Source organism: Neophocaena asiaeorientalis, unplaced genomic scaffold (assembly GCF_003031525.2).
Source record: "Neophocaena asiaeorientalis asiaeorientalis breed wild unplaced genomic scaffold, Neophocaena_asiaeorientalis_V1.1 scaffold285, whole genome shotgun sequence".
Classification (NCBI taxonomy): Eukaryota; Metazoa; Chordata; class Mammalia; order Artiodactyla; family Phocoenidae; genus Neophocaena; species Neophocaena asiaeorientalis.
In genome coordinates, this window is record NW_020174653.1 from 3,840,917 (window position 1) to 3,850,736 (window position 9,820).

A 9,820-nucleotide genomic window follows, 5' to 3' on the forward strand; every position below is an offset into this window, starting at 1 on the left:
GAAAGCCCTAAAGGCAATTTTAAAGTGAAAAAAAGGACAAAGTGCTTAAAATATTTCTATGACTCACTGGGCCCTCAGGTTAAAGTCCACTCTCTTTAATGGACTCACAAGGACCCTGGAATCTGATGTCTGCCTACAGCACCAGCCTTTTCCCCCTTTATTCTGCTCTTTTTCCTCTGTTCTCCAGCTGTGCAGGACCAGGAGCATTCTTGGCAGCATTATTCCCTCCTACACACCTGGATCTCACTTCCCATGGGAATCCCTGAGACTGGGCAAAGTACCCACCTTACAGGTCCTAGAGCTCCTTGCACCTATGTCCCTGATGGTATTGCTATATTGCCTGTTTACTTAGTTTTATCCCCACAAGAATGGAGGAATAGCTTTTGTCATGGTGTCCCCAGTGCCTTGTCTAGCTCATTGTAGGTACTAAACACAATAAATATTTGTTGAATAAATAAAGGAAAGAAGAACAAAATGAATGAATGTCAGGCACTAGAGATACAAAGAAGAAAACATAGTCTGTGCTCTCAAAATTGCATGATGGAGAGACAGGCATGTAAACAGCCCATTTATAAAAGAAAGAGATGATTATTGTTATAGGACAGAGGGAACATAAGCTACCTAAAGTTACCTGGAGAAAGTCTGGAAGATTTCATAAGTGAGGAAACATTTAACCAGAGATTAGAAGGATAAATAGACATTTACCAGGAAAATAAGAGGATGGAGTGATGTTTCTGGCCCAAGAACCAGCCCCTTCAAGAGCACAGAGGCATGAAAGAGCAAAACATATTCTGAAAAACTTCAATAGATTTGGTGTTGCTTGAGTGTAAAGTTCAGGTTGGGAAAAGGAGTATAAGAAAGATCATAAATTGAAGCAGCTATATTGATGAAGGTCTCTGTTTGGCCATGCACATGAGTTTAAAGTTTACATGGGGAACTACTGAGGAAGATTTTAAGCAGGAGTGTGATATGAGAGGTTTTAGATCATACTGACAGATATGAAGTTTGGGGCAGGAGATAATCATCAGATAAGGGGAGATTGGCCAGGAGTGCAACAGAAAGGAGGTTACTACAACCTTCTATTGGAGAAGTAATCTGGGCTGAACCACAACAGAGACTAGGCTTCAAAGGGGAGGGATTGGTGAAGTACTAAGGAGGTCAAGTTGACATGACTCAGTGTTTGATGGGCTGGAGTGGTCAAAAGTCAAAGTGACCCCTCAAATTTCTGATTTGGCAACTTCAGAAATATCACAAGAAATATCAGAGGAGGAGCAAGTCTGAGAAAGGTAGAAAACAAACTCAGTTTGGATCATGTTGAGAGTATTCATCTCCTAGGGCTTAAGTTCAAACACTGCATGGCTCAAATCAACAGAAATTTACTCTCTCACAGTTCTGGAGGCTGGAAGACCAAAATCAAGATGGTCAGCAGGGCCATGCTCCCTCCAAAGGCTGTAGAGGAGGATCCTTCTTTTCTTGCCTCTTCTTAGTTTCCGGGTGGTTGCTCTCAATCTTCAGTGTTCCTGGGCTTGCAGCTCCAATCTCTGCCTCTGCCATCAAATGAAGTTCTCCCTGTGTGTCTCTATCTCCATATGGAATTTTCCTCTTCTTATAAAGACTAGTCATATTTGATTAGGACCCCCCCTACCAACCTCATCTTAACCTGATTATATGTGCAAAGACCCTATTTCCAAATAAGGTCTCAAACACAGATACTGGGCATTAGGACTTCAAAACATATTTTTGGGAGACTCAATTCAACCCATTACACTGAATTTAAAGGGTGGTGGGACCTTTGGTGGAGGTGTCCAGGAGGCGCCTCAATAGAGCGTTCAGGGGGGAGAGTCTTGGTCTACATATCTTTAATTAGAATATACCAGCAAAGAGACAGCATAAAGTAATCACAGCAAATACGTAAGTGGCCTGAGAAGAGAAACCTTGGGAAAGTCAAGGTTATGGAGCTGCAAGGGCCAGAGGATCCCATGCAAGAGATGACTGAGAAGGAAGGGTTAGAGTGTAAGTGTCTGCAAGGGACTCTTGTGCTGACCATCTTGACTCATGTTAGGGGTGTTTGAACCCAGGCTGTCTGGAACTAGAGTCTACTCATTGAAGCCCTTCATCGTACTCATGAGCTTTGCCAATTTCTTGTTGAAATTTCTTGTCTACTTAGCAAGTTTAGACCAAGAGAGGGGACAAGAATGATATGGACAGTTAGGAAGCCCTCAGGGGGCCTGCTGTCATGCTCTAGGAATTAGGATACAACTTTGGCTTTGGGGAGAAAAATAACAGTGAATTTAACAAGAAATGCAGCAGAGCCTGGGTACCCAGTGTCATCACTACCCTGTGAGCTCTACATGTCTTCTGGGCTGAGTTCAGCTGTCACCACGTGCAGGCCTACAAAGGACATGGACTCACAGACTGAGCCCCTTTTTTCAATTAGTGAATTATGCATCAGAACCAGTGACTCATAACCTATGGGGATTGACAGGGCCCCCAAAGATAATCCAGTTTGACTCTGATTTCACAGGTGAGAAGCCAGAGGCCGAAAAGGCAGAGCAAGGACTATGGCAGATTAAAGATGACTACAAATTCTTTGACACTTCTCCCATTGTAAGTGAGAACTATATCCCTCCCCATGAATCTGGACAGGCTCTATGACTGCTTAGCTAATAGAAAGCTGCCTAAGTGACACTGTGCCAGTTTCTGGACTCAGGTCTTAAGAGGCTAGCAGCTTCCACTTCCTGCTCTGTGAACATGGACACTTTGAACACAGATGCCATGCTTTGAGGAAGCCCAAATAACCCCATAGAGACACATAGGAGAGGAATTGAGGTCCCTGGTCAACAGTGCCTGGTGACAGTCAGCATTTTGTGCCAACTTGGAAGTGGATCCTCTAGCTCCAGTCAAGTGTCTTCTGCTGAAAACCCATGGAACAAGAACAGCCATCTCTGCATAGCCTTTCCCCAAATGCAGATTTATGAGCAAATTAAATGCTTGTTGCTATTTTAAGGCACTAAGTTTGGGATGGTTTGTTATGTAGCAATAGATAATCAGAAGAAGGTGCTCTGATCCTCAGCCAATGTTTCTTTCACACTAGTGCTCACTGTCTCCCTTTGGGTCGTGCAGACCACTCACCAGTCTCAGTGGTCTGTGAAGCTGGAAAAACTGGTGCATTACCCTGCATGAGGACTGCTTGATGATTGCAGGTCTTCAGCAAAAGTCACCAAACCTAATGATCATGAGAATCCCTGGGATCTGGGGCTTAAGTATATAGATTCTTGAGGCCCATCCCAGTTGTGTATTGAATTAGAATCCTTAAGTGTGTGACATTTCTATTTTTTAAAGCTTCCCAGGTGATTCTGATGATCAGCCAGCTTTGGAAACCATCAATCATGATTCATGCATGAGCAATTTGGAGAAATGTCCCAGCATCACTGACATGCACAGATTATCCTAAACTAGGCATTTCTGGAATTTTTCTATTTGTATTAAGATTCCTGGGCAGAATGAGTTATTCCTACTTCCTGGTTAAGCCAATCTGAGGCCCAGTTCTTAGCATGGTTACCCTTCATTTAACTTGGTGTTGGCCTAGGATCCTCAGTGTAGATGTTTCTGATGACCCTGGACCAGGCTAATGTGTGTAAATAAAAGGAAGGGACTAATTAGTCATTAGTGTTGTTTGCCAAATATTTATTTGAAGAGGCTCTCTCCTTTTCTTGGCATATAATAGGATTGCATTTCCTGGCCCCTGCAATTGAATAGAACCAAATAAATAACTCTGGCAAATGAACAGAAGATGTGTGTCACTCTTGGGCCAGCACATTTTATTACAACCAAGACCCTCCAGAATTCTCTTTTCATCTGCATTATGAGTTGCAATGTTCCGGACGGTGGTTGTTCTATCAACACGGGCTCCTGAGTGACAATGATGTACAGAGCCTCCTTGTTTACCCTACAAGGTTTGTTGATGTTTGTTATTGTAGCATAACCCAGACTAGTCTGATTGGTAGAGCCAGAAATGGTAGGCTTATCACTCTGAAGCCTCCTCTCTCTTATGTTTACTGGTTAGAAGCATACTCTATAACCAATTTGAATTTTTATGTTTTTCCACTTTAAAGACATTAATTACAAAGTTCTATTCCCGTTCTTGCATGAACGAACACTTTTCCTCCCAGAAAACTTGTCAGGGACCTGTCTATTCTCAGAACAGACAGTAGGTACTGAGAACATGATGTTACCTGTTGAAAGGTGATGGCTTTTGTTTGCCTATTCCATGGGACTCTGATAATTATGAATGCTGGGGCACAAACTAAATCATAGAAGATTCTACTTAGATGTTTCAAATACTATGTGAAATATCGTCTTTTTAAAAGGCTGTCTTACAAGGCATGTTTCCTGATTTTTCTGATAAGCTGCTGGTGTGAGATAATGTCTCTGTGAGTGAATGAGTGTAGGTTTTCTATACCCAGCAATAGTGTGCTCTATATTAAGACTATTTTCAGACATCATTTTTCTCTCACATTGTGGTAGAGAAGTTGAGAGCCCTGATATTCAAAGGGAGGAAGTGTTACTTTGTCTCCTGAGCCAGCACGTGGGGCTGCATCTATGCAGCTGTGACTTGTTATTATTCTTTTCCTTAGACAAAGAACATAAAATGAGGGGATGCTTTCTTTCATCTTGTTTGCAAAAATAGTCACCAATGCTTTCTGGTATCCTGGGTAGTAGGTTTTTTTTATTATTTAACAAGTAATTAAGTCTCTCCCTACTTGATCTATACTTGAATTTAGCTTCTGAATTTAGAAGTTTTAACAATTTATTCAAGTAACGTGTATATATTCTGTTAATAATTCAAATATTGCAAATAATGTTGAAATCCCTCTTTGCCACATCCCATTTCCCATTCTCCTTCCCAGGGTGGATTGCTGTTACTAATTTTATGTGCATGTCTTTAAATTTTTATACACATATTTATACATAATAAATGTACCTTCAAAATTATATAGCATTTTTGTGTGTTTTAATTTATTTTACATACATGGAATTTGTTGTACATACTGTCTGCAAATTGCTTTCTTCACTTAACATATCTTAGAGAGTTATTCAAGTCAGTATAAATAGAGAAATCTCATTGTTTTCTATAATGTGGATGTGACAGTACATTTAATAATTTCCCTACTTAAAACACTAAGGTTATTTCTCAGATTTTGTATTATATATAGTGTGACCACAAACATCTTCATATATGTGACTTTGTGCACATATGTGAATGTTGACTTAGAGTTGACACAGGAAAATGTAATAGTTTTGTCAAAGCTTTCATTTAATTTTATTAAAAAATATTATTTTAAAAATGTAAAATATACACAACATTACAATTTTAACCATTTTCAGTAGCATTAAGTTTATTCACATACTGTGTAACCATCACCACAATCTATCCACGGAAATTTTTTCATCTTGCAAAATTGAAACTCTATATCTATTACACATTAAACCCATTTCCCCCTACCCTAATCCCCAGACCATGACCATTCTACTTTCTGATTCTGAATTTGACTACTCTAAGTACCTCGTTTGGGTGGAATCATACATTATTTGTCCTTTTCTTATTGGCTTATCTCACTTGTCATAATGTCTTCAGTGTTCATCTATGTTGAAGTGTTTGTCAGAATTTCCTCCCTTTTTAAGGCTGAACAATATTTTATTGTATGCATGTGCCTCATTTTGTTTTGGAACTTTCATTTTAATGGATTCTCCTCAATCTCCCTCCAAGTGGCTGCATCATTACATAACAGCAGCCATTTCCCCCTATTTTTGCCAAAATTCTACATTAAGAAACTTCTTGAAGACAAAAGTGATCTTTCATTTTAATTTGCATTTCTCCAATTAATAGTGAGATTAAACTGTTTTTATATTTTTATTTCTGTAAATTACTTCTTTACAATCTTTCCTCACTTTCCTATTGGATTATCTTTTTCTCATTGATTTATTGCAGTTCTTTATATATTCTGCATATTCTCCTTTGTCGGTCATACTCATTGCAATTATTTTCTCTGAGTATGTCTCTTTTAACTTTGTGGCTGTTTTCCTGCTTGCCCCATTACCTCTGTTTTCCATTAGTCAAGTTCTTCTATTCCTTGAGTTTGGCACCTCTTTTTAATGGTGTTAGCTTTCCTCAAATGTTTAATGATTTGTGATTGTGAACGATTCTTTGTATTTTTTTCCCTTTTAACGGCTATGCACGCATTCTTGTTTGCAAGCCTGCATAGGATAGGTGAGAGGAAGGAGAGAGGGGCATTGCATGCTGCTGTGCTTGTCGTCTAGTGTGCATAAAGTGAGCCTAGGCAGAAGCAAATTGCTGCCAGGTATGTTACTCTGATAGACTCTTAGGCAGGAGAGCTCCTCATACTTGCAAGGGGCTGCGAGTTGCCCAAGGCAAGTCTGTTTTCCTGTCCAAGCACACATGCTCATTGCTCATCTCTGAGTGCAGACAGCTCTCTCATCTGCTGCCTGATCCAAGTAGATCAGTCCAAGTAAGACGAATGGGTGGGAAAATGGGAAGGTGGAAGGAGAGGAAGGATTCCACAAACCTGATGGCTCTTACTGTGGAAACTTAGATACTAACCCAGTTAGTGATTCCTGGATCCCTCCTTCTCTACCTACTCCTCCTGGTAGGCTGTGCCTTGTCTTTGCTTCACCTTTCGTAGCTGCCTGTATGCATTTTGGTTGTGGTTTTCTTCTTCAATCCAATCCTATCTGTATCCCAGGTTTTAGTAATTTTTTTCCTGATTTCTGGTCCGCTGAGCAGGATTGTGGGCCTTGGCAAGCAGCTCTTAATTTTTCCTTTCTGTCTCCCTCACTTTCAGGAACCCAGGCTCTCTATGAGAGCCAAGGGACCTATAAGAATGGGGAAGGATCAGAAAGATTAATCATCTCAGTGAGTTTCAGTCAGTGTGTTATTTGATCCTGGTGTGACACCTACTGCATTTTGCTCTTTACCAATATACACAATACCTTGGAAAAATTTAGTTCTCATGGGCCATTACAATGAAAAGTAGAACTGGCATCTACATTTATGTTAACAGAGACTGTGGTTGTCCCCAGCTTTCATTAATCTTCTATCAGGAAATTTTCTCCTATGAGTGTTTGTATCAGTTTTCTTACATGATAAGAAAAAGTGAGCAAGGCTGAATTTTCTTTAAGACTAAACATTGAGAGATACTTAAATAAGTTGAAACAGAGAATAGAAGTTTATGTTATTTAATATAATCAGAGGAGTTTTACTGGACTTTGTTCTTGGATCCAGAATTTTGAAACAAGAATTTTACCCCTAAGAGACCCTATTTATCCATCTTTCAATGGCTGGGAGAATTTTTCATCCTTGGTGAAATGACATGACACTCAAGCACATTAACCTTTAAACTGCAAGGGGAAAAAGTCAAGAGTACCTCTCATTTGTTGAAGGAAGTGAATTTATTTAGATTCAAACTAGACATATTTTCTTTTATCAAACTGCACTGAGTTCAGTAAGAATACAGATGCATGGAAATTAAAAATATTTGATGGAAATGAATTCACCGTGTTAGTCCCAGATTTTTTTTTATGCATTCTCTCATTTCATCCTCACAGGAGTTTATTTATTTATTAATATTCTGTATTCTTTTTTAAAAAGTTCTTTATTTTCTTTCTTTCTTTCTCCTTTCTTTCTTTCTTTCTTTCTTTCTTTCTTTCTTTCTTTCTTTCTTTTTCTTTCTTTCTTTCTTTCTTTCTTTCTTTCTTTCTTCTGCATCTGGTCTTAGTTGGGATCTTTGTTGAGGCATGCAGGATCTTTGTTGAGGCATGCAGGATCTTTCATTGTGGACGTGGGCTTCTCTCTAGTTGTGGTGTGTGGGTTTTCTCTCTCTAGCTGTGGTGTGCAGGCTCCAGGGCATGTGGGCTCTGTAGTTTGTGGCACACGGGCTCTCTCATTGAGGTGAGCAAGCTCAGAATTTGTGGCACGCGGGCTTGGTTACCCTGTGGCATGTGGGATCTTAGTTCCCCAACCAGGGATCGAACCTGCATACCCTGCATTGGAAGGCGGATTCTTTACCACTGGATGACCAGGGAAGTCCCAGTCCCAGACTTTTTTCGTGCATACAAGTTATTCTTTAAGTTTCTGTAGCAGTTCCTAGAATGGAAGTATCAGGATCTTCAGAAATGATGAAGATTAGCTCTAACAGTTTGTTAAAAGTACGTTGTATCCACTGGGAAGAAGTCATAATCCTGGAGTTTTGGAGAAAAGGATATGCATACTAGACTAAACTATGAATATATTCCAAAGGCTTGATAACAACTTAGGCTCTTGGTACCAGTTCTATAATTAACAGGGACAAAATTGAAATGAGACCAGTAACAGGCCTATAAATGTTTTATAGAAACAACATTTATCTAAATGTGCTTTGATTTGCTTTGGTATTAAAGCTAAAAAACCCAAATTTGGGGCTAGCAACAGACAGCAAACAGACTATGAAATTTATAAACAGTTCACACATATAAGTGGCCCATCATTGGAAAAATTAAATGCCCAGCTGGACGGGGTGCCTTTGGAGGGTTACTGACTTATGACTAGTGTCTGCAACAGTTTCTGGATTCCTAAATACCCAAGGATAGTTGTGCTAGATGGGCACAGGCACTGGTATCATCTGGCCAGACTACGTTTTTTCCCATGTAAAAGGGATGATACTCTCTTTCATCTTTCTGCATGAGATTGTTTTCATCGGCATTCTGTGAGGGACCCTCATGGAGAGTGGTTGACTGGCTCATCCAAGCAAAAGCTCTCCACAACACAATGCAATCCCTGTATACTTTGTGTTCAGAGTTTTGTCTGTGGCATTTCAGCTCCCTAACTTGGATTTTCTGTGCTCTGTATTTGACGGTTGCATGAAGCATTTTTGATAATGAGACCTAAATCTTTGTTCTGGATAAATGTCATCTGTAAGTATATGCTTTTTAGCTTGGATTATTGCCTTATTTATTTTACGAACATTGTGTACACTAAGATATAATTTTGGGGTTTTTTTTGTCCAGGGTCTGTGACAGATTCTAACTCCTCTCTCTCTAGCTTTGTTTTCTGTCTTTATACGTGGAACACTCATCTCCAGTTGAGATATCTTTGGCACACATTTCTATCTTGCTGGCCCTCCTGCTTCTAAGCCATTTGTGACTGCTTAGAAGCATGTAGACAATTTTTTTCCAGCTCTAATGGATTAAGCCACCGTTCATGTTCTTAAAAAAATCCTTATAACTTATTTTATGCTGGGCAATTTTAAGACTTTCATTCTCAGTCCTTTAACATTCTATAGTCAGGCAAAGCCTGGAGGAGTGAGAAGAGAAGTTGACTTCTAAACTGTTATATATAATAGAACTAGTTCAAATCTTTTTATGAATTTTTTATTACAAAAGTATTATCCATCTATTAGACAAAGCTAGAAAATAGAGGAAAAAACCACAATATCCAGAGAAAATGTGCATTAGTTTTGAGAGTTTTTTTTTCCTAATTTTTTCTATTCACTTAAATTGTGTAGTAGTTAGGGCTACAACTCAGATTTGTATCCACATTTCAAATTTCATATTACAATATAAACATTTCCTCATGTTAATACGAACTTCATAAACATTTGTAATGGCTTCAAGACATTTAATAATAGAGATGTACCATAATTTAACAACTCCTATATTGTTGAACATTTTGTTTCCAAATGCTCATGAGTGCACATAATGATGTAATGAACATCTTTGTGCATATGGATTTTTAAAATTATTTTCTTAGGTTGGTAGTTTGCTG